Source organism: Perna viridis, chromosome 4 (assembly GCF_037379345.1).
Source record: "Perna viridis isolate PV_CMFRI_1.1 ecotype Kerala chromosome 4, ASM3737934v1, whole genome shotgun sequence".
Lineage (NCBI taxonomy): Eukaryota > Metazoa > Mollusca > Bivalvia > Mytilida > Mytilidae > Perna > Perna viridis.
Window position 1 is genome coordinate 44806524 of NC_142448.1, and position 26475 is coordinate 44832998.

Sequence of the window (26475 nt, forward strand, 5' to 3'; positions counted from 1 at the left end):
CTCTGTTCATTTCGTAAATAAAAATAAATACCTATGGTCCAGACTTCATAGTAATTACATGTAAAGGAGAAAAGAGAAAGAATTTTTTTTTATCAAAACGTACGTGCGCCCTCATCATTGCTCAAAATTAATTGTACCGGGAATTGACTAATCATAGTCATAGAAATTGTGTATTCCCATTAGTAATGTCCCCCTTTTTTTTCTATTCACTTAACGACATTCTTCATCAAACTAAATTGACCAATGACAGCGAACTTTATTTAAACGATAGCATCTTTCTATCACAGCCGCACTGTGACTACATATACAGTTATCGTCTGACTGCTTCAATATAGAACAACCAACGCGATTGGCTAATACTTAATTTGTTAGTTCAATCCGTCCTTCAATATATAAAAGGAAAGCTAGGTCCTAATATGTGTTTTTATTTGTTTGAATCCGATTTTCAAGACTGAAATGCCAAATGTTTTTCTCATTACATGAACCCGTCTTAAATCCATTTAGTGGATTGAGATTTCATTTGTCTTTCCTTGTCGTATGAATGAGCATGACAGACTACGAGTCAAGGCGAATCGTATCATTTTTCTACGTTTCAAGTTGGCCGAGAACTCATGGTAGCGGGAGCGAGTCATACAGAGAAATCGCCCGGGACTAAAGTCAAGCCTAACACACGATGCCAGAGTGTTACTGTCACAGTTTATCATGAAAACAACGTTTATACCATCCGCTCAAAAATCTTTGAGAGTCACCAACGTACCATAAGATACCCGGCCGTGACGCAGACTACATGTACTATCTCTGGACAATGTACATATAGTTGTGCCTCAGATGTCAGTTTCAACACATTTAAACGGTCCTTTTAAGGGCCATCTAGGTATTTCAAAAAGATTCTTAGTTTGATATTTGAAATAGAATTTTAATGAAACAAACAAAACGAAAAAAAGAAAATATTAAAAAAAAACAAAAACAAAAGAAAAAACACACACACATGTGATATAATCCCTTTCCCTCATATTTTACCCACCTATACATGTACATGAACATGTAGATCAGAATAGCTTATTTACTAATTTCTTTAAGAAAAACGTCTCCAAAGGCTGAATGCATGCATATATTGAAAGTGACAGCTTTCAAAGTGTAACATTATGGGCTACATGTACGTGTGTTTTAAGGCAAAGCAATTCAAACGCCAGTTGATCTGTTCATTTTCTTTCATGATCCCTTATTAATACAACAAAAGGCATAACAATCAATAAACAATGAAACAACGTGTCTGTGTACATGTATGTAGCCGTAAGAAGTTGTGAGCACTTCTCACTCCCTATCACCCATAAGTATGTTAACTAATAGCCATGGATAAAATCACTATCTGAAAGACTTGTCCATTTGTTAAAATCTCTGTCAGTTCTCCTAAACGTTGATATTTTCTAATAGCATCGCGTCATTACTCTTTTAATATGATCGAAAAGTCGCAGACGGCAGGTAACTTAAAAAGTGACTGCACGTGCAATACATGTACTTAGTGATCAGTACTTTCGAAATTCACAACTGGTAGATCAAATAAAATCAAACTTGACCGATCAAAACTTTCGTCCATGTTATGCCAATATGGTTAGAACTACATCTGTTCGACTGTCCAACATTTTGGCCACCATTGTAGCCGTATATGACGAAGGATAAACCAGAAAATCGCTAATGTGCTATTAAATAGAATAGATTAATGAATGGTATACAACGGCGAAAGAGAACCGAAAACACGCGGCTCGCGCATTTTCCTGCATTTACTTTCTGTTAGATTACCTTGCATACATGTATATGCACGGAAAGGAAATGTCAGATAATGCAGTTTTGGTATACATGTAAGAACTCTGTTCATTTCGTAAATAAAAATAAATACCTATGGTCCAGACTTCATAGTAATTACATGTAAAGGAGAAAAGAGAAAGAATTTTTTTTATCAAAACGTACGTGCGCCCTCATCATTGCTCAAAATTAATTGTACCGGGAATTGACTAATCATAGTCATAGAAATTGTGTATTCACATTAGTAATGTCCCCCTTTTTTTTCTATTCACTTAACGACATTCTTCATCAAACTAAATTGACCAATGACAGCGAACTTTATTTAAACGATAGCATCTTTCTATCACAGCCGCACTGTGACTACATATACAGTTATCGTCTGACTGCTTCAATATAGAACAACCAACGCGATTGGCTAATACTTAATTTGTTAGTTCAATCCGTCCTTCAATATATAAAAGGAAAGCTAGGTCCTAATATGTGTTTTTATTTGTTTGAATCCGATTTTCAAGACTGAAATGCCAAATGTTTTTCTCATTACATGAACCCGTCTTAAATCCATTTAGTGGATTGAGATTTCATTTGTCTTTCCTTGTCGTATGAATGAGCATGACAGACTACGAGTCAAGACGAATCGTATCATTTTTCTAAGTTTCAAGTTGGCCGAGAACTCATGGTAGCGGGAGCGAGTCATACAGAGAAATCGCCCGGGACTAAAGTCAAGCCTAACACACGATGCCAGAGTGTTACTGTCACAGTTTATCATGAAAACAACGTTTATACCATCCGCTCAAAAATCTTTGAGAGTCACCAACGTACCATAAGATACCCGGCCGTGACGCAGACTACATGTACTATCTCTGGACAATGTACATATAGTTGTGCCTCAGATGTCAGTTTCAACACATTTAAACGGTCCTTTTAAGGGCCATCTAGGTATTTCAAAAAGATTCTTAGTTTGATATTTGAAATAGAATTTTAATGAAACAAACAAAACGAAAAAAAGAAAATATTAAAAAAAAACAAAAACAAAAGAAAAAACACACACACATGTGATATAATCCCTTTCCCTCATATTTTACCCACCTATACATGTACATGAACATGTAGATCAGAATAGCTTATTTACTAATTTCTTTAAGAAAAACGTCTCCAAAGGCTGAATGCATGCATATATTGAAAGTGACAGCTTTCAAAGTGTAACATTATGGGCTACATGTACGTGTGTTTTAAGGCAAAGCAATTCAAACGCCAGTTGATCTGTTCATTTTCTTTCATGATCCCTTATTAATACAACAAAAGGCATAACAATCAATAAACAATGAAACAACGTGTCTGTGTACATGTATGTAGCCGTAAGAAGTTGTGAGCACTTCTCACTCCCTATCACCCATAAGTATGTTAACTAATAGCCATGGATAAAATCACTATCTGAAAGACTTGTCCATTTGTTAAAATCTCTGTCAGTTCTCCTAAACGTTGATATTTTCTAATAGCATCGCGTCATTACTCTTTTAATATGATCGAAAAGTCGCAGACGGCAGGTAACTTAAAAAGTGACTGCACGTGCAATACATGTACTTAGTGATCAGTACTTTCGAAATTCACAACTGGTAGATCAAATAAAATCAAACTTGACCGATCAAAACTTTCGTCCATGTTATGCCAATATGGTTAGAACTACATCTGTTCGACTGTCCAACATTTTGGCCACCATTGTAGCCGTATATGACGAAGGATAAACCAGAAAATCGCTAATGTGCTATTAAATAGAATAGATTAATGAATGGTATACAACGGCGAAAGAGAACCGAAAACACGCGGCTCGCGCATTTTCCTGCATTTACTTTCTGTTAGATTACCTTGCATACATGTATATGCACGGAAAGGAAATGTCAGATAATGCAGTTTTGGTATACATGTAAGAACTCTGTTCATTTCGTAAATAAAAATAAATACCTATGGTCCAGACTTCATAGTAATTACATGTAAAGGAGAAAAGAGAAAGAATTTTTTTTTATCAAAACGTACGTGCGCCCTCATCATTGCTCAAAATTAATTGTACCGGGAATTGACTAATCATAGTCATAGAAATTGTGTATTCACATTAGTAATGTCCCCCTTTTTTTTCTATTCACTTAACGACATTCTTCATCAAACTAAATTGACCAATGACAGCGAACTTTATTTAAACGATAGCATCTTTCTATCACAGCCGCACTGTGACTACATATACAGTTATCGTCTGACTGCTTCAATATAGAACAACCAACGCGATTGGCTAATACTTAATTTGTTAGTTCAATCCGTCCTTCAATATATAAAAGGAAAGCTAGGTCCTAATATGTGTTTTTATTTGTTTGAATCCGATTTTCAAGACTGAAATGCCAAATGTTTTTCTCATTACATGAACCCGTCTTAAATCCATTTAGTGGATTGAGATTTCATTTGTCTTTCCTTGTCGTATGAATGAGCATGACAGACTACGAGTCAAGGCGAATCGTATCATTTTTCTAAGTTTCAAGTTGGCCGAGAACTCATGGTAGCGGGAGCGAGTCATACAGAGAAATCGCCCGGGACTAAAGTCAAGCCTAACACACGATGCCAGAGTGTTACTGTCACAGTTTATCATGAAAACAACGTTTATACCATCCGCTCAAAAATCTTTGAGAGTCACCAACGTACCATAAGATACCCGGCCGTGACGCAGACTACATGTACTATCTCTGGACAATGTACATATAGTTGTGCCTCAGATGTCAGTTTCAACACATTTAAACGGTCCTTTTAAGGGCCATCTAGGTATTTCAAAAAGATTCTTAGTTTGATATTTGAAATAGAATTTTAATGAAACAAACAAAACGAAAAAAAGAAAATATTAAAAAAAAACAAAAACAAAAGAAAAAACACACACACATGTGATATAATCCCTTTCCCTCATATTTTACCCACCTATACATGTACATGAACATGTAGATCAGAATAGCTTATTTACTAATTTCTTTAAGAAAAACGTCTCCAAAGGCTGAATGCATGCATATATTGAAAGTGACAGCTTTCAAAGTGTAACATTATGGGCTACATGTACGTGTGTTTTAAGGCAAAGCAATTCAAACGCCAGTTGATCTGTTCATTTTCTTTCATGATCCCTTATTAATACAACAAAAGGCATAACAATCAATAAACAATGAAACAATGTGTCTGTGTACATGTATGTAGCCGTAAGAAGTTGTGAGCACTTCTCACTCCCTATCACCCATAAGTATGTTAACTAATAGCCATGGATAAAATCACTATCTGAAAGACTTGTCCATTTGTTAAAATCTCTGTCAGTTCTCCTAAACGTTGATATTTTCTAATAGCATCGCGTCATTACTCTTTTAATATGATCGAAAAGTCGCAGACGGCAGGTAACTTAAAAAGTGACTGCACGTGCAATACATGTACTTAGTGATCAGTACTTTCGAAATTCACAACTGGTAGATCAAATAAAATCAAACTTGACCGATCAAAACTTTCGTCCATGTTATGCCAATATGGTTAGAACTACATCTGTTCGACTGTCCAACATTTTGGCCACCATTGTAGCCGTATATGACGAAGGATAAACCAGAAAATCGCTAATGTGCTATTAAATAGAATAGATTAATGAATGGTATACAACGGCGAAAGAGAACCGAAAACACGCGGCTCGCGCATTTTCCTGCATTTACTTTCTGTTAGATTACCTTGCATACATGTATATGCACGGAAAGGAAATGTCAGATAATGCAGTTTTGGTATACATGTAAGAACTCTGTTCATTTCGTAAATAAAAATAAATACCTATGGTCCAGACTTCATAGTAATTACATGTAAAGGAGAAAAGAGAAAGAATTTTTTTTTATCAAAACGTACGTGCGCCCTCATCATTGCTCAAAATTAATTGTACCGGGAATTGACTAATCATAGTCATAGAAATTGTGTATTCACATTAGTAATGTCCCCCTTTTTTTTCTATTCACTTAACGACATTCTTCATCAAACTAAATTGACCAATGACAGCGAACTTTATTTAAACGATAGCATCTTTCTATCACAGCCGCACTGTGACTACATATACAGTTATCGTCTGACTGCTTCAATATAGAACAACCAACGCGATTGGCTAATACTTAATTTGTTAGTTCAATCCGTCCTTCAATATATAAAAGGAAAGCTAGGTCCTAATATGTGTTTTTATTTGTTTGAATCCGATTTTCAAGACTGAAATGCCAAATGTTTTTCTCATTACATGAACCCGTCTTAAATCCATTTAGTGGATTGAGATTTCATTTGTCTTTCCTTGTCGTATGAATGAGCATGACAGACTACGAGTCAAGACGAATCGTATCATTTTTCTAAGTTTCAAGTTGGCCGAGAACTCATGGTAGCGGGAGCGAGTCATACAGAGAAATCGCCCGGGACTAAAGTCAAGCCTAACACACGATGCCAGAGTGTTACTGTCACAGTTTATCATGAAAACAACGTTTATACCATCCGCTCAAAAATCTTTGAGAGTCACCAACGTACCATAAGATACCCGGCCGTGACGCAGACTACATGTACTATCTCTGGACAATGTACATATAGTTGTGCCTCAGATGTCAGTTTCAACACATTTAAACGGTCCTTTTAAGGGCCATCTAGGTATTTCAAAAAGATTCTTAGTTTGATATTTGAAATAGAATTTTAATGAAACAAACAAAACGAAAAAAAGAAAATATTAAAAAAAAACAAAAACAAAAGAAAAAACACACACACATGTGATATAATCCCTTTCCCTCATATTTTACCCACCTATACATGTACATGAACATGTAGATCAGAATAGCTTATTTACTAATTTCTTTAAGAAAAACGTCTCCAAAGGCTGAATGCATGCATATATTGAAAGTGACAGCTTTCAAAGTGTAACATTATGGGCTACATGTACGTGTGTTTTAAGGCAAAGCAATTCAAACGCCAGTTGATCTGTTCATTTTCTTTCATGATCCCTTATTAATACAACAAAAGGCATAACAATCAATAAACAATGAAACAACGTGTCTGTGTACATGTATGTAGCCGTAAGAAGTTGTGAGCACTTCTCACTCCCTATCACCCATAAGTATGTTAACTAATAGCCATGGATAAAATCACTATCTGAAAGACTTGTCCATTTGTTAAAATCTCTGTCAGTTCTCCTAAACGTTGATATTTTCTAATAGCATCGCGTCATTACTCTTTTAATATGATCGAAAAGTCGCAGACGGCAGGTAACTTAAAAAGTGACTGCACGTGCAATACATGTACTTAGTGATCAGTACTTTCGAAATTCACAACTGGTAGATCAAATAAAATCAAACTTGACCGATCAAAACTTTCGTCCATGTTATGCCAATATGGTTAGAACTACATCTGTTCGACTGTCCAACATTTTGGCCACCATTGTAGCCGTATATGACGAAGGATAAACCAGAAAATCGCTAATGTGCTATTAAATAGAATAGATTAATGAATGGTATACAACGGCGAAAGAGAACCGAAAACACGCGGCTCGCGCATTTTCCTGCATTTACTTTCTGTTAGATTACCTTGCATACATGTATATGCACGGAAAGGAAATGTCAGATAATGCAGTTTTGGTATACATGTAAGAACTCTGTTCATTTCGTAAATAAAAATAAATACCTATGGTCCAGACTTCATAGTAATTACATGTAAAGGAGAAAAGAGAAAGAATTTTTTTTATCAAAACGTACGTGCGCCCTCATCATTGCTCAAAATTAATTGTACCGGGAATTGACTAATCATAGTCATAGAAATTGTGTATTCACATTAGTAATGTCCCCCTTTTTTTTCTATTCACTTAACGACATTCTTCATCAAACTAAATTGACCAATGACAGCGAACTTTATTTAAACGATAGCATCTTTCTATCACAGCCGCACTGTGACTACATATACAGTTATCGTCTGACTGCTTCAATATAGAACAACCAACGCGATTGGCTAATACTTAATTTGTTAGTTCAATCCGTCCTTCAATATATAAAAGGAAAGCTAGGTCCTAATATGTGTTTTTATTTGTTTGAATCCGATTTTCAAGACTGAAATGCCAAATGTTTTTCTCATTACATGAACCCGTCTTAAATCCATTTAGTGGATTGAGATTTCATTTGTCTTTCCTTGTCGTATGAATGAGCATGACAGACTACGAGTCAAGGCGAATCGTATCATTTTTCTAAGTTTCAAGTTGGCCGAGAACTCATGGTAGCGGGAGCGAGTCATACAGAGAAATCGCCCGGGACTAAAGTCAAGCCTAACACACGATGCCAGAGTGTTACTGTCACAGTTTATCATGAAAACAACGTTTATACCATCCGCTCAAAAATCTTTGAGAGTCACCAACGTACCATAAGATACCCGGCCGTGACGCAGACTACATGTACTATCTCTGGACAATGTACATATAGTTGTGCCTCAGATGTCAGTTTCAACACATTTAAACGGTCCTTTTAAGGGCCATCTAGGTATTTCAAAAAGATTCTTAGTTTGATATTTGAAATAGAATTTTAATGAAACAAACAAAACGAAAAAAAGAAAATATTAAAAAAAAACAAAAACAAAAGAAAAAACACACACACATGTGATATAATCCCTTTCCCTCATATTTTACCCACCTATACATGTACATGAACATGTAGATCAGAATAGCTTATTTACTAATTTCTTTAAGAAAAACGTCTCCAAAGGCTGAATGCATGCATATATTGAAAGTGACAGCTTTCAAAGTGTAACATTATGGGCTACATGTACGTGTGTTTTAAGGCAAAGCAATTCAAACGCCAGTTGATCTGTTCATTTTCTTTCATGATCCCTTATTAATACAACAAAAGGCATAACAATCAATAAACAATGAAACAATGTGTCTGTGTACATGTATGTAGCCGTAAGAAGTTGTGAGCACTTCTCACTCCCTATCACCCATAAGTATGTTAACTAATAGCCATGGATAAAATCACTATCTGAAAGACTTGTCCATTTGTTAAAATCTCTGTCAGTTCTCCTAAACGTTGATATTTTCTAATAGCATCGCGTCATTACTCTTTTAATATGATCGAAAAGTCGCAGACGGCAGGTAACTTAAAAAGTGACTGCACGTGCAATACATGTACTTAGTGATCAGTACTTTCGAAATTCACAACTGGTAGATCAAATAAAATCAAACTTGACCGATCAAAACTTTCGTCCATGTTATGCCAATATGGTTAGAACTACATCTGTTCGACTGTCCAACATTTTGGCCACCATTGTAGCCGTATATGACGAAGGATAAACCAGAAAATCGCTAATGTGCTATTAAATAGAATAGATTAATGAATGGTATACAACGGCGAAAGAGAACCGAAAACACGCGGCTCGCGCATTTTCCTGCATTTACTTTCTGTTAGATTACCTTGCATACATGTATATGCACGGAAAGGAAATGTCAGATAATGCAGTTTTGGTATACATGTAAGAACTCTGTTCATTTCGTAAATAAAAATAAATACCTATGGTCCAGACTTCATAGTAATTACATGTAAAGGAGAAAAGAGAAAGAATTTTTTTTTATCAAAACGTACGTGCGCCCTCATCATTGCTCAAAATTAATTGTACCGGGAATTGACTAATCATAGTCATAGAAATTGTGTATTCACATTAGTAATGTCCCCCTTTTTTTTCTATTCACTTAACGACATTCTTCATCAAACTAAATTGACCAATGACAGCGAACTTTATTTAAACGATAGCATCTTTCTATCACAGCCGCACTGTGACTACATATACAGTTATCGTCTGACTGCTTCAATATAGAACAACCAACGCGATTGGCTAATACTTAATTTGTTAGTTCAATCCGTCCTTCAATATATAAAAGGAAAGCTAGGTCCTAATATGTGTTTTTATTTGTTTGAATCCGATTTTCAAGACTGAAATGCCAAATGTTTTTCTCATTACATGAACCCGTCTTAAATCCATTTAGTGGATTGAGATTTCATTTGTCTTTCCTTGTCGTATGAATGAGCATGACAGACTACGAGTCAAGACGAATCGTATCATTTTTCTAAGTTTCAAGTTGGCCGAGAACTCATGGTAGCGGGAGCGAGTCATACAGAGAAATCGCCCGGGACTAAAGTCAAGCCTAACACACGATGCCAGAGTGTTACTGTCACAGTTTATCATGAAAACAACGTTTATACCATCCGCTCAAAAATCTTTGAGAGTCACCAACGTACCATAAGATACCCGGCCGTGACGCAGACTACATGTACTATCTCTGGACAATGTACATATAGTTGTGCCTCAGATGTCAGTTTCAACACATTTAAACGGTCCTTTTAAGGGCCATCTAGATATTTCAAAAAGATTCTTAGTTTGATATTTGAAATAGAATTTTAATGTAACAAACAAAACGAAAAAAAGAAAATATTAAAAAAAAACAAAAACAAAAGAAAAAACAAAAAACACACACACATGTGATATAATCCCTTTCCCTCATATTTTACCCACCTATACATGTACATGAACATGTAGATCAGAATAGCTTATTTACTAATTTCTTTAAGAAAAACGTCTCCAAAGGCTGAATGCATGCATATATTGAAAGTGACAGCTTTCAAAGTGTAACATTATGGGCTACATGTACGTGTGTTTTAAGGCAAAGCAATTCAAACGCCAGTTGATCTGTTCATTTTCTTTCATGATCCCTTATTAATACAACAAAAGGCATAACAATCAATAAACAATGAAACAACGTGTCTGTGTACATGTATGTAGCCGTAAGAAGTTGTGAGCACTTCTCACTCCCTATCACCCATAAGTATGTTAACTAATAGCCATGGATAAAATCACTATCTGAAAGACTTGTCCATTTGTTAAAATCTCTGTCAGTTCTCCTAAACGTTGATATTTTCTAATAGCATCGCGTCATTACTCTTTTAATATGATCGAAAAGTCGCAGACGGCAGGTAACTTAAAAAGTGACTGCACGTGCAATACATGTACTTAGTGATCAGTACTTTCGAAATTCACAACTGGTAGATCAAATAAAATCAAACTTGACCGATCAAAACTTTCGTCCATGTTATGCCAATATGGTTAGAACTACATCTGTTCGACTGTCCAACATTTTGGCCACCATTGTAGCCGTATATGACGAAGGATAAACCAGAAAATCGCTAATGTGCTATTAAATAGAATAGATTAATGAATGGTATACAACGGCGAAAGAGAACCGAAAACACGCGGCTCGCGCATTTTCCTGCATTTACTTTCTGTTAGATTACCTTGCATACATGTATATGCACGGAAAGGAAATGTCAGATAATGCAGTTTTGGTATACATGTAAGAACTCTGTTCATTTCGTAAATAAAAATAAATACCTATGGTCCAGACTTCATAGTAATTACATGTAAAGGAGAAAAGAGAAAGAATTTTTTTTATCAAAACGTACGTGCGCCCTCATCATTGCTCAAAATTAATTGTACCGGGAATTGACTAATCATAGTCATAGAAATTGTGTATTCACATTAGTAATGTCCCCCTTTTTTTTCTATTCACTTAACGACATTCTTCATCAAACTAAATTGACCAATGACAGCGAACTTTATTTAAACGATAGCATCTTTCTATCACAGCCGCACTGTGACTACATATACAGTTATCGTCTGACTGCTTCAATATAGAACAACCAACGCGATTGGCTAATACTTAATTTGTTAGTTCAATCCGTCCTTCAATATATAAAAGGAAAGCTAGGTCCTAATATGTGTTTTTATTTGTTTGAATCCGATTTTCAAGACTGAAATGCCAAATGTTTTTCTCATTACATGAACCCGTCTTAAATCCATTTAGTGGATTGAGATTTCATTTGTCTTTCCTTGTCGTATGAATGAGCATGACAGACTACGAGTCAAGGCGAATCGTATCATTTTTCTAAGTTTCAAGTTGGCCGAGAACTCATGGTAGCGGGAGCGAGTCATACAGAGAAATCGCCCGGGACTAAAGTCAAGCCTAACACACGATGCCAGAGTGTTACTGTCACAGTTTATCATGAAAACAACGTTTATACCATCCGCTCAAAAATCTTTGAGAGTCACCAACGTACCATAAGATACCCGGCCGTGACGCAGACTACATGTACTATCTCTGGACAATGTACATATAGTTGTGCCTCAGATGTCAGTTTCAACACATTTAAACGGTCCTTTTAAGGGCCATCTAGGTATTTCAAAAAGATTCTTAGTTTGATATTTGAAATAGAATTTTAATGAAACAAACAAAACGAAAAAAAGAAAATATTAAAAAAAAACAAAAACAAAAGAAAAAACACACACACATGTGATATAATCCCTTTCCCTCATATTTTACCCACCTATACATGTACATGAACATGTAGATCAGAATAGCTTATTTACTAATTTCTTTAAGAAAAACGTCTCCAAAGGCTGAATGCATGCATATATTGAAAGTGACAGCTTTCAAAGTGTAACATTATGGGCTACATGTACGTGTGTTTTAAGGCAAAGCAATTCAAACGCCAGTTGATCTGTTCATTTTCTTTCATGATCCCTTATTAATACAACAAAAGGCATAACAATCAATAAACAATGAAACAACGTGTCTGTGTACATGTATGTAGCCGTAAGAAGTTGTGAGCACTTCTCACTCCCTATCACCCATAAGTATGTTAACTAATAGCCATGGATAAAATCACTATCTGAAAGACTTGTCCATTTGTTAAAATCTCTGTCAGTTCTCCTAAACGTTGATATTTTCTAATAGCATCGCGTCATTACTCTTTTAATATGATCGAAAAGTCGCAGACGGCAGGTAACTTAAAAAGTGACTGCACGTGCAATACATGTACTTAGTGATCAGTACTTTCGAAATTCACAACTGGTAGATCAAATAAAATCAAACTTGACCGATCAAAACTTTCGTCCATGTTATGCCAATATGGTTAGAACTACATCTGTTCGACTGTCCAACATTTTGGCCACCATTGTAGCCGTATATGACGAAGGATAAACCAGAAAATCGCTAATGTGCTATTAAATAGAATAGATTAATGAATGGTATACAACGGCGAAAGAGAACCGAAAACACGCGGCTCGCGCATTTTCCTGCATTTACTTTCTGTTAGATTACCTTGCATACATGTATATGCACGGAAAGGAAATGTCAGATAATGCAGTTTTGGTATACATGTAAGAACTCTGTTCATTTCGTAAATAAAAATAAATACCTATGGTCCAGACTTCATAGTAATTACATGTAAAGGAGAAAAGAGAAAGAATTTTTTTTTATCAAAACGTACGTGCGCCCTCATCATTGCTCAAAATTAATTGTACCGGGAATTGACTAATCATAGTCATAGAAATTGTGTATTCACATTAGTAATGTCCCCCTTTTTTTCTATTCACTTAACGACATTCTTCATCAAACTAAATTGACCAATGACAGCGAACTTTATTTAAACGATAGCATCTTTCTATCACAGCCGCACTGTGACTACATATACAGTTATCGTCTGACTGCTTCAATATAGAACAACCAACGCGATTGGCTAATACTTAATTTGTTAGTTCAATCCGTCCTTCAATATATAAAAGGAAAGCTAGGTCCTAATATGTGTTTTTATTTGTTTGAATCCGATTTTCAAGACTGAAATGCCAAATGTTTTTCTCATTACATGAACCCGTCTTAAATCCATTTAGTGGATTGAGATTTCATTTGTCTTTCCTTGTCGTATGAATGAGCATGACAGACTACGAGTCAAGACGAATCGTATCATTTTTCTAAGTTTCAAGTTGGCCGAGAACTCATGGTAGCGGGAGCGAGTCATACAGAGAAATCGCCCGGGACTAAAGTCAAGCCTAACACACGATGCCAGAGTGTTACTGTCACAGTTTATCATGAAAACAACGTTTATACCATCCGCTCAAAAATCTTTGAGAGTCACCAACGTACCATAAGATACCCGGCCGTGACGCAGACTACATGTACTATCTCTGGACAATGTACATATAGTTGTGCCTCAGATGTCAGTTTCAACACATTTAAACGGTCCTTTTAAGGGCCATCTAGGTATTTCAAAAAGATTCTTAGTTTGATATTTGAAATAGAATTTTAATGAAACAAACAAAACGAAAAAAAGAAAATATTAAAAAAAAACAAAAACAAAAGAAAAAACACACACACATGTGATATAATCCCTTTCCCTCATATTTTACCCACCTATACATGTACATGAACATGTAGATCAGAATAGCTTATTTACTAATTTCTTTAAGAAAAACGTCTCCAAAGGCTGAATGCATGCATATATTGAAAGTGACAGCTTTCAAAGTGTAACATTATGGGCTACATGTACGTGTGTTTTAAGGCAAAGCAATTCAAACGCCAGTTGATCTGTTCATTTTCTTTTATGATCCCTTATTAATACAACAAAAGGCATAACAATCAATAAACAATGAAACAACGTGTCTGTGTACATGTATGTAGCCGTAAGAAGTTGTGAGCACTTCTCACTCCCTATCACCCATAAGTATGTTAACTAATAGCCATGGATAAAATCACTATCTGAAAGACTTGTCCATTTGTTAAAATCTCTGTCAGTTCTCCTAAACGTTGATATTTTCTAATAGCATCGCGTCATTACTCTTTTAATATGATCGAAAAGTCGCAGACGGCAGGTAACTTAAAAAGTGACTGCACGTGCAATACATGTACTTAGTGATCAGTACTTTCGAAATTCACAACTGGTAGATCAAATAAAATCAAACTTGACCGATCAAAACTTTCGTCCATGTTATGCCAATATGGTTAGAACTACATCTGTTCGACTGTCCAACATTTTGGCCACCATTGTAGCCGTATATGACGAAGGATAAACCAGAAAATCGCTAATGTGCTATTAAATAGAATAGATTAATGAATGGTATACAACGGCGAAAGAGAACCGAAAACACGCGGCTCGCGCATTTTCCTGCATTTACTTTCTGTTAGATTACCTTGCATACATGTATATGCACGGAAAGGAAATGTCAGATAATGCAGTTTTGGTATACATGTAAGAACTCTGTTCATTTCGTAAATAAAAATAAATACCTATGGTCCAGACTTCATAGTAATTACATGTAAAGGAGAAAAGAGAAAGAATTTTTTTTATCAAAACGTACGTGCGCCCTCATCATTGCTCAAAATTAATTGTACCGGGAATTGACTAATCATAGTCATAGAAATTGTGTATTCACATTAGTAATGTCCCCCTTTTTTTCTATTCACTTAACGACATTCTTCATCAAACTAAATTGACCAATGACAGCGAACTTTATTTAAACGATAGCATCTTTCTATCACAGCCGCACTGTGACTACATATACAGTTATCGTCTGACTGCTTCAATATAGAACAACCAACGCGATTGGCTAATACTTAATTTGTTAGTTCAATCCGTCCTTCAATATATAAAAGGAAAGCTAGGTCCTAATATGTGTTTTTATTTGTTTGAATCCGATTTTCAAGACTGAAATGCCAAATGTTTTTCTCATTACATGAACCCGTCTTAAATCCATTTAGTGGATTGAGATTTCATTTGTCTTTCCTTGTCGTATGAATGAGCATGACAGACTACGAGTCAAGACGAATCGTATCATTTTTCTAAGTTTCAAGTTGGCCGAGAACTCATGGTAGCGGGAGCGAGTCATACAGAGAAATCGCCCGGGACTAAAGTCAAGCCTAACACACGATGCCAGAGTGTTACTGTCACAGTTTATCATGAAAACAACGTTTATACCATCCGCTCAAAAATCTTTGAGAGTCACCAACGTACCATAAGATACCCGGCCGTGACGCAGACTACATGTACTATCTCTGGACAATGTACATATAGTTGTGCCTCAGATGTCAGTTTCAACACATTTAAACGGTCCTTTTAAGGGCCATCTAGGTATTTCAAAAAGATTCTTAGTTTGATATTTGAAATAGAATTTTAATGAAACAAACAAAACGAAAAAAAGAAAATATTAAAAAAAAACAAAAACAAAAGAAAAAACACACACACATGTGATATAATCCCTTTCCCTCATATTTTACCCACCTATACATGTACATGAACATGTAGATCAGAATAGCTTATTTACTAATTTCTTTAAGAAAAACGTCTCCAAAGGCTGAATGCATGCATATATTGAAAGTGACAGCTTTCAAAGTGTAACATTATGGGCTACATGTACGTGTGTTTTAAGGCAAAGCAATTCAAACGCCAGTTGATCTGTTCATTTTCTTTCATGATCCCTTATTAATACAACAAAAGGCATAACAATCAATAAACAATGAAACAACGTGTCTGTGTACATGTATGTAGCCGTAAGAAGTTGTGAGCACTTCTCACTCCCTATCACCCATAAGTATGTTAACTAATAGCCATGGATAAAATCACTATCTGAAAGACTTGTCCATTTGTTAAAATCTCTGTCAGTTCTCCTAAACGTTGATATTTTCTAATAGCATCGCGTCATTACTCTTTTAATATGATCGAAAAGTCGCAGACGGCAGGTAACTTAAAAAGTGACTGCACGTGCAATACATGTACTTAGTGATCAGTACTTTCGAAATTCACAACTGGTAGATCAAATAAAATCAAACTTGACCGATCAAAACTTTCGTCCATGTTATGCCAATATGGTTAGAACTACATCTGTTCGACTGTCCAACATTTTGGCCACCATTGTAGCCGTATATGACGAAGGATAAACCAGAAAATCGCTAATGTGCTATTAAATAGAATAGATTAATGAATGGTATACAACGGCGAAAGAGAACCGAAAACACGCGGCTCGCGCATTTTCCTGCATTTACTTTCTGTTAGATTACCTTGCATACATGTATATGCACGGAAAGGAAATGTCAGATAATGCAGTTTTGGTATACATGTAAGAACTCTGTTCATTTCGTAAATAAAAATAAATACCTATGGTCCAGACTTCATAGTAATTACATGTAAAGGAGAAAAGAGAAAGAATTTTTTTTTATCAAAACGTACGTGCGCCCTCATCATTGCTCAAAATTAATTGTACCGGGAATTGACTAATCATAGTCATAGAAATTGTGTATTCACATTAGTAATGTCCCCCTTTTTTTTCTATTCACTTAACGACATTCTTCATCAAACTAAATTGACCAATGACAGCGAACTTTATTTAAACGATAGCATCTTTCTATCACAGCCGCACTGTGACTACATATACAGTTATCGTCTGACTGCTTCAATATAGAACAACCAACGCGATTGGCTAATACTTAATTTGTTAGTTCAATCCGTCCTTCAATATATAAAAGGAAAGCTAGGTCCTAATATGTGTTTTTATTTGTTTGAATCCGATTTTCAAGACTGAAATGCCAAATGTTTTTCTCATTACATGAACCCGTCTTAAATCCATTTAGTGGATTGAGATTTCATTTGTCTTTCCTTGTCGTATGAATGAGCATGACAGACTACGAGTCAAGGCGAATCGTATCATTTTTCTAAGTTTCAAGTTGGCCGAGAACTCATGGTAGCGGGAGCGAGTCATACAGAGAAATCGCCCGGGACTAAAGTCAAGCCTAACACACGATGCCAGAGTGTTACTGTCACAGTTTATCATGAAAACAACGTTTATACCATCCGCTCAAAAATCTTTGAGAGTCACCAACGTACCATAAGATACCCGGCCGTGACGCAGACTACATGTACTATCTCTGGACAATGTACATATAGTTGTGCCTCAGATGTCAGTTTCAACACATTTAAACGGTCCTTTTAAGGGCCATCTAGGTATTTCAAAAAGATTCTTAGTTTGATATTTGAAATAGAATTTTAATGAAACAAACAAAACGAAAAAAAGAAAATATTAAAAAAAAACAAAAACAAAAGAAAAAACACACACACATGTGATATAATCCCTTTCCCTCATATTTTACCCACCTATACATGTACATGAACATGTAGATCAGAATAGCTTATTTACTAATTTCTTTAAGAAAAACGTCTCCAAAGGCTGAATGCATGCATATATTGAAAGTGACAGCTTTCAAAGTGTAACATTATGGGCTACATGTACGTGTGTTTTAAGGCAAAGCAATTCAAACGCCAGTTGATCTGTTCATTTTCTTTCATGATCCCTTATTAATACAACAAAAGGCATAACAATCAATAAACAATGAAACAACGTGTCTGTGTACATGTATGTAGCCGTAAGAAGTTGTGAGCACTTCTCACTCCCTATCACCCATAAGTATGTTAACTAATAGCCATGGATAAAATCACTATCTGAAAGACTTGTCCATTTGTTAAAATCTCTGTCAGTTCTCCTAAACGTTGATATTTTCTAATAGCATCGCGTCATTACTCTTTTAATATGATCGAAAAGTCGCAGACGGCAGGTAACTTAAAAAGTGACTGCACGTGCAATACATGTACTTAGTGATCAGTACTTTCGAAATTCACAACTGGTAGATCAAATAAAATCAAACTTGACCGATCAAAACTTTCGTCCATGTTATGCCAATATGGTTAGAACTACATCTGTTCGACTGTCCAACATTTTGGCCACCATTGTAGCCGTATATGACGAAGGATAAACCAGAAAATCGCTAATGTGCTATTAAATAGAATAGATTAATGAATGGTATACAACGGCGAAAGAGAACCGAAAACACGCGGCTCGCGCATTTTCCTGCATTTACTTTCTGTTAGATTACCTTGCATACATGTATATGCACGGAAAGGAAATGTCAGATAATGCAGTTTTGGTATACATGTAAGAACTCTGTTCATTTCGTAAATAAAAATAAATACCTATGGTCCAGACTTCATAGTAATTACATGTAAAGGAGAAAAGAGAAAGAATTTTTTTTTATCAAAACGTACGTGCGCCCTCATCATTGCTCAAAATTAATTGTACCGGGAATTGACTAATCATAGTCATAGAAATTGTGTATTCACATTAGTAATGTCCCCCTTTTTTTTCTATTCACTTAACGACATTCTTCATCAAACTAAATTGACCAATGACAGCGAACTTTATTTAAACGATAGCATCTTTCTATCACAGCCGCACTGTGACTACATATACAGTTATCGTCTGACTGCTTCAATATAGAACAACCAACGCGATTGGCTAATACTTAATTTGTTAGTTCAATCCGTCCTTCAATATATAAAAGGAAAGCTAGGTCCTAATATGTGTTTTTATTTGTTTGAATCCGATTTTCAAGACTGAAATGCCAAATGTTTTTCTCATTACATGAACCCGTCTTAAATCCATTTAGTGGATTGAGATTTCATTTGTCTTTCCTTGTCGTATGAATGAGCATGACAGACTACGAGTCAAGGCGAATCGTATCATTTTTCTAAGTTTCAAGTTGGCCGAGAACTCATGGTAGCGGGAGCGAGTCATACAGAGAAATCGCCCGGGACTAAAGTCAAGCCTAACACACGATGCCAGAGTGTTACTGTCACAGTTTATCATGAAAACAACGTTTATACCATCCGCTCAAAAATCTTTGAGAGTCACCAACGTACCATAAGATACCCGGCCGTGACGCAGACTACATGTACTATCTCTGGACAATGTACATATAGTTGTGCCTCAGATGTCAGTTTCAACACATTTAAACGGTCCTTTTAAGGGCCATCTAGGTATTTCAAAAAGATTCTTAGTTTGATATTTGAAATAGAATTTTAATGAAACAAACAAAACGAAAAAAAGAAAATATTAAAAAAAAACAAAAACAAAAGAAAAAACACACACACATGTGATATAATCCCTTTCCCTCATATTTTACCCACCTATACATGTACATGAACATGTAGATCAGAATAGCTTATTTACTAATTTCTTTAAGAAAAACGTCTCCAAAGGCTGAATGCATGCATATATTGAAAGTGACAGCTTTCAAAGTGTAACATTATGGGCTACATGTACGTGTGTTTTAAGGCAAAGCAATTCAAACGCCAGTTGATCTGTTCATTTTCTTTCATGATCCCTTATTAATACAACAAAAGGCATAACAATCAATAAACAATGAAACAACGTGTCTGTGTACATGTATGTAGCCGTAAGAAGTTGTGAGCACTTCTCACTCCCTATCACCCATAAGTATGTTAACTAATAGCCATGGATAAAATCACTATCTGAAAGACTTGTCCATTTGTTAAAATCTCTGTCAGTTCTCCTAAACGTTGATATTTTCTAATAGCATCGCGTCATTACTCTTTTAATATGATCGAAAAGTCGCAGACGGCAGGTAACTTAAAAAGTGACTGCACGTGCAATACATGTACTTAGTGATCAGTACTTTCGAAATTCACAACTGGTAGATCAAATAAAATCAAACTTGACCGATCAAAACTTTCGTCCATGTTATGCCAATATGGTTAGAACTACATCTGTTCGACTGTCCAACATTTTGGCCACCATTGTAGCCGTATATGACGAAGGATAAACCAGAAAATCGCTAATGTGCTATTAAATAGAATAGATTAATGAATGGTATACAACGGCGAAAGAGAACCGAAAACACGCGGCTCGCGCATTTTCCTGCATTTACTTTCTGTTAGATTACCTTGCATACATGTATATGCACGGAAAGGAAATGTCAGATAATGCAGTTTTGGTATACATGTAAGAACTCTGTTCATTTCGTAAATAAAAATAAATACCTATGGTCCAGACTTCATAGTAATTACATGTAAAGGAGAAAAGAGAAAGAATTTTTTTTTATCAAAACGTACGTGCGCCCTCATCATTGCTCAAAATTAATTGTACCGGGAATTGACTAATCATAGTCATAGAAATTGTGTATTCACATTAGTAATGTCCCCCTTTTTTTTCTATTCACTTAACGACATTCTTCATCAAACTAAATTGACCAATGACAGCGAACTTTATTTAAACGATAGCATCTTTCTATCACAGCCGCACTGTGACTACATATACAGTTATCGTCTGACTGCTTCAATATAGAACAACCAACGCGATTGGCTAATACTTAATTTGTTAGTTCAATCCGTCCTTCAATATATAAAAGGAAAGCTAGGTCCTAATATGTGTTTTTATTTGTTTGAATCCGATTTTCAAGACTGAAATGCCAAATGTTTTTCTCATTACATGAAACCGTCTTAAATCCATTTAGTGGATTGAGATTTCATTTGTCTTTCCTTGTCGTATGAATGAGCATGACAGACTACGAGTCAAGGCGAATCGTATCATTTTTCTAAGTTTCAAGTTGGCCGAGAACTCATGGTAGCGGGAGCGAGTCATACAGAGAAATCGCCCGGGACTAAAGTCAAGCCTAACACACGATGCCAGAGTGTTACTGTCACAGTTTATCATGAAAACAACGTTTATACCATCCGCTCAAAAATCTTTGAGAGTCACCAACGTACCATAAGATACCCGGCCGTGACGCAGACTACATGTACTATCTCTGGACAATGTACATATAGTTGTGCCTCAGATGTCAGTTTCAACACATTTAAACGGTCCTTTTAAGGGCCATCTAGGTATTTCAAAAAGATTCTTAGTTTGATATTTGAAATAGAATTTTAATGAAACAAACAAAACGAAAAAAAGAAAATATTAAAAAAAAACAAAAACAAAAGAAAAAACACACACACATGTGATATAATCCCTTTCCCTCATATTTTACCCACCTATACATGTACATGAACATGTAGATCAGAATAGCTTATTTACTAATTTCTTTAAGAAAAACGTCTCCAAAGGCTGAATGCATGCATATATTGAAAGTGACAGCTTTCAAAGTGTAACATTATGGGCTACATGTACGTGTGTTTTAAGGCAAAGCAATTCAAACGCCAGTTGATCTGTTCATTTTCTTTCATGATCCCTTATTAATACAACAAAAGGCATAACAATCAATAAACAATGAAACAACGTGTCTGTGTACATGTATGTAGCCGTAAGAAGTTGTGAGCACTTCTCACTCCCTATCACCCATAAGTATGTTAACTAATAGCCATGGATAAAATCACTATCTGAAAGACTTGTCCATTTGTTAAAATCTCTGTCAGTTCTCCTAAACGTTGATATTTTCTAATAGCATCGCGTCATTACTCTTTTAATATGATCGAAAAGTCGCAGACGGCAGGTAACTTAAAAAGTGACTGCACGTGCAATACATGTACTTAGTGATCAGTACTTTCGAAATTCACAACTGGTAGATCAAATAAAATCAAACTTGACCGATCAAAACTTTCGTCCATGTTATGCCAATATGGTTAGAACTACATCTGTTCGACTGTCCAACATTTTGGCCACCATTGTAGCCGTATATGACGAAGGATAAACCAGAAAATCGCTAATGTGCTATTAAATAGAATAGATTAATGAATGGTATACAACGGCGAAAGAGAACCGAAAACACGCGGCTCGCGCATTTTCCTGCATTTACTTTCTGTTAGATTACCTTGCATACATGTATATGCACGGAAAGGAAATGTCAGATAATGCAGTTTTGGTATACATGTAAGAACTCTGTTCATTTCGTAAATAAAAATAAATACCTATGGTCCAGACTTCATAGTAATTACATGTAAAGGAGAAAAGAGAAAGAATTTTTTTTTATCAAAACGTACGTGCGCCCTCATCATTGCTCAAAATTAATTGTACCGGGAATTGACTAATCATAGTCATAGAAATTGTGTATTCACATTAGTAATGTCCCCCTTTTTTTTCTATTCACTTAACGACATTCTTCATCAAACTAAATTGACCAATGACAGCGAACTTTATTTAAACGATAGCATCTTTCTATCACAGCCGCACTGTGACTACATATACAGTTATCGTCTGACTGCTTCAATATAGAACAACCAACGCGATTGGCTAATACTTAATTTGTTAGTTCAATCCGTCCTTCAATATATAAAAGGAAAGCTAGGTCCTAATATGTGTTTTTATTTGTTTGAATCCGATTTTCAAGACTGAAATGCCAAATGTTTTTCTCATTACATGAACCCGTCTTAAATCCATTTAGTGGATTGAGATTTCATTTGTCTTTCCTTGTCGTATGAATGAGCATGACAGACTACGAGTCAAGACGAATCGTATCATTTTTCTAAGTTTCAAGTTGGCCGAGAACTCATGGTAGCGGGAGCGAGTCATACAGAGAAATCGCCCGGGACTAAAGTCAAGCCTAACACACGATGCCAGAGTGTTACTGTCACAGTTTATCATGAAAACAACGTTTATACCATCCGCTCAAAAATCTTTGAGAGTCACCAACGTACCATAAGATACCCGGCCGTGACGCAGACTACATGTACTATCTCTGGACAATGTACATATAGTTGTGCCTCAGATGTCAGTTTCAACACATTTAAACGGTCCTTTTAAGGGCCATCTAGATATTTCAAAAAGATTCTTAGTTTGATATTTGAAATAGAATTTTAATGAAACAAACAAAACGAAAAAAAGAAAATATTAAAAAAAAAAAAAAAAACAAAAGAAAAAACAAAATACACACACACATGTGATATAATCCCTTTCCCTCATATTTTACCCACCTATACATGTACATGAACATGTAGATCAGAATAGCTTATTTACTAATTTCTTTAAGAAAAACGTCTCCAAAGGCTGAATGCATGCATATATTGAAAGTGACAGCTTTCAAAGTGTAACATTATGGGCTACATGTACGTGTGTTTTAAGGCAAAGCAATTCAAACGCCAGTTGATCTGTTCATTTTCTTTCATGATCCCTTATTAATACAACAAAAGGCATAACAATCAATAAACAATGAAACAACGTGTCTGTGTACATGTATGTAGCCGTAAGAAGTTGTGAGCACTTCTCACTCCCTATCACCCATAAGTATGTTAACTAATAGCCATGGATAAAATCACTATCTGAAAGACTTGTCCATTTGTTAAAATCTCTGTCAGTTCTCCTAAACGTTGATATTTTCTAATAGCATCGCGTCATTACTCTTTTAATATGATCGAAAAGTCGCAGACGGCAGGTAACTTAAAAAGTGACTGCACGTGCAATACATGTACTTAGTGATCAGTACTTTCGAAATTCACAACTGGTAGATCAAATAAAATCAAACTTGACCGATCAAAACTTTCGTCCATGTTATGCCAATATGGTTAGAACTACATCTGTTCGACTGTCCAACATTTTGGCCACCATTGTAGCCGTATATGACGAAGGATAAACCAGAAAATCGCTAATGTGCTATTAAATAGAATAGATTAATGAATGGTATACAACGGCGAAAGAGAACCGAAAACACGCGGCTCGCGCATTTTCCTGCATTTACTTTCTGTTAGATTACCTTGCATACATGTATATGCACGGAAAGGAAATGTCAGATAATGCAGTTTTGGTATACATGTAAGAACTCTGTTCATTTCGTAAATAAAAATAAATACCTATGGTCCAGACTTCATAGTAATTACATGTAAAGGAGAAAAGAGAAAGAATTTTTTTTTATCAAAACGTACGTGCGCCCTCATCATTGCTCAAAATTAATTGTACCGGGAATTGACTAATCATAGTCATAGAAATTGTGTATTCACATTAGTAATGTCCCCCTTTTTTTTTCTATTCACTTAACGACATTCTTCATCAAACTAAATTGACCAATGACAGCGAACTTTATTTAAACGATAGCATCTTTCTATCACAGCCGCACTGTGACTACATATACAGTTATCGTCTGACTGCTTCAATATAGAACAACCAACGCGATTGGCTAATACTTAATTTGTTAGTTCAATCCGTCCTTCAATATATAAAAGGAAAGCTAGGTCCTAATATGTGTTTTTATTTGTTTGAATCCGATTTTCAAGACTGAAATGCCAAATGTTTTTCTCATTACATGAACCCGTCTTAAATCCATTTAGTGGATTGAGATTTCATTTGTCTTTCCTTGTCGTATGAATGAGCATGACAGACTACGAGTCAAGACGAATCGTATCATTTTTCTAAGTTTCAAGTTGGCCGAGAACTCATGGTAGCGGGAGCGAGTCATACAGAGAAATCGCCCGGGACTAAAGTCAAGCCTAACACACGATGCCAGAGTGTTACTGTCACAGTTTATCATGAAAACAACGTTTATACCATCCGCTCAAAAATCTTTGAGAGTCACCAACGTACCATAAGATACCCGGCCGTGACGCAGACTACATGTACTATCTCTGGACAATGTACATATAGTTGTGCCTCAGATGTCAGTTTCAACACATTTAAACGGTCCTTTTAAGGGCCATCTAGGTATTTCAAAAAGATTCTTAGTTTGATATTTGAAATAGAATTTTAATGAAACAAACAAAACGAAAAAAAGAAAATATTAAAAAAAAACAAAAACAAAAGAAAAAACACACACACATGTGATATAATCCCTTTCCCTCATATTTTACCCACCTATACATGTACATGAACATGTAGATCAGAATAGCTTATTTACTAATTTCTTTAAGAAAAACGTCTCCAAAGGCTGAATGCATGCATATATTGAAAGTGACAGCTTTCAAAGTGTAACATTATGGGCTACATGTACGTGTGTTTTAAGGCAAAGCAATTCAAACGCCAGTTGATCTGTTCATTTTCTTTCATGATCCCTTATTAATACAACAAAAGGCATAACAATCAATAAACAATGAAACAACGTGTCTGTGTACATGTATGTAGCCGTAAGAAGTTGTGAGCACTTCTCACTCCCTATCACCCATAAGTATGTTAACTAATAGCCATGGATAAAATCACTATCTGAAAGACTTGTCCATTTGTTAAAATCTCTGTCAGTTCTCCTAAACGTTGATATTTTCTAATAGCATCGCGTCATTACTCTTTTAATATGATCGAAAAGTCGCAGACGGCAGGTAACTTAAAAAGTGACTGCACGTGCAATACATGTACTTAGTGATCAGTACTTTCGAAATTCACAACTGGTAGATCAAATAAAATCAAACTTGACCGATCAAAACTTTCGTCCATGTTATGCCAATATGGTTAGAACTACATCTGTTCGACTGTCCAACATTTTGGCCACCATTGTAGCCGTATATGACGAAGGATAAACCAGAAAATCGCTAATGTGCTATTAAATAGAATAGATTAATGAATGGTATACAACGGCGAAAGAGAACCGAAAACACGCGGCTCGCGCATTTTCCTGCATTTACTTTCTGTTAGATTACCTTGCATACATGTATATGCACGGAAAGGAAATGTCAGATAATGCAGTTTTGGTATACATGTAAGAACTCTGTTCATTTCGTAAATAAAAATAAATACCTATGGTCCAGACTTCATAGTAATTACATGTAAAGGAGAAAAGAGAAAGAATTTTTTTTTATCAAAACGTACGTGCGCCCTCATCATTGCTCAAAATTAATTGTACCGGGAATTGACTAATCATAGTCATAGAAATTGTGTATTCACATTAGTAATGTCCCCCTTTTTTTTTCTATTCACTTAACGACATTCTTCATCAAACTAAATTGACCAATGACAGCGAACTTTATTTAAACGATAGCATCTTTCTATCACAGCCGCACTGTGACTACATATACAGTTATCGTCTGACTGCTTCAATATAGAACA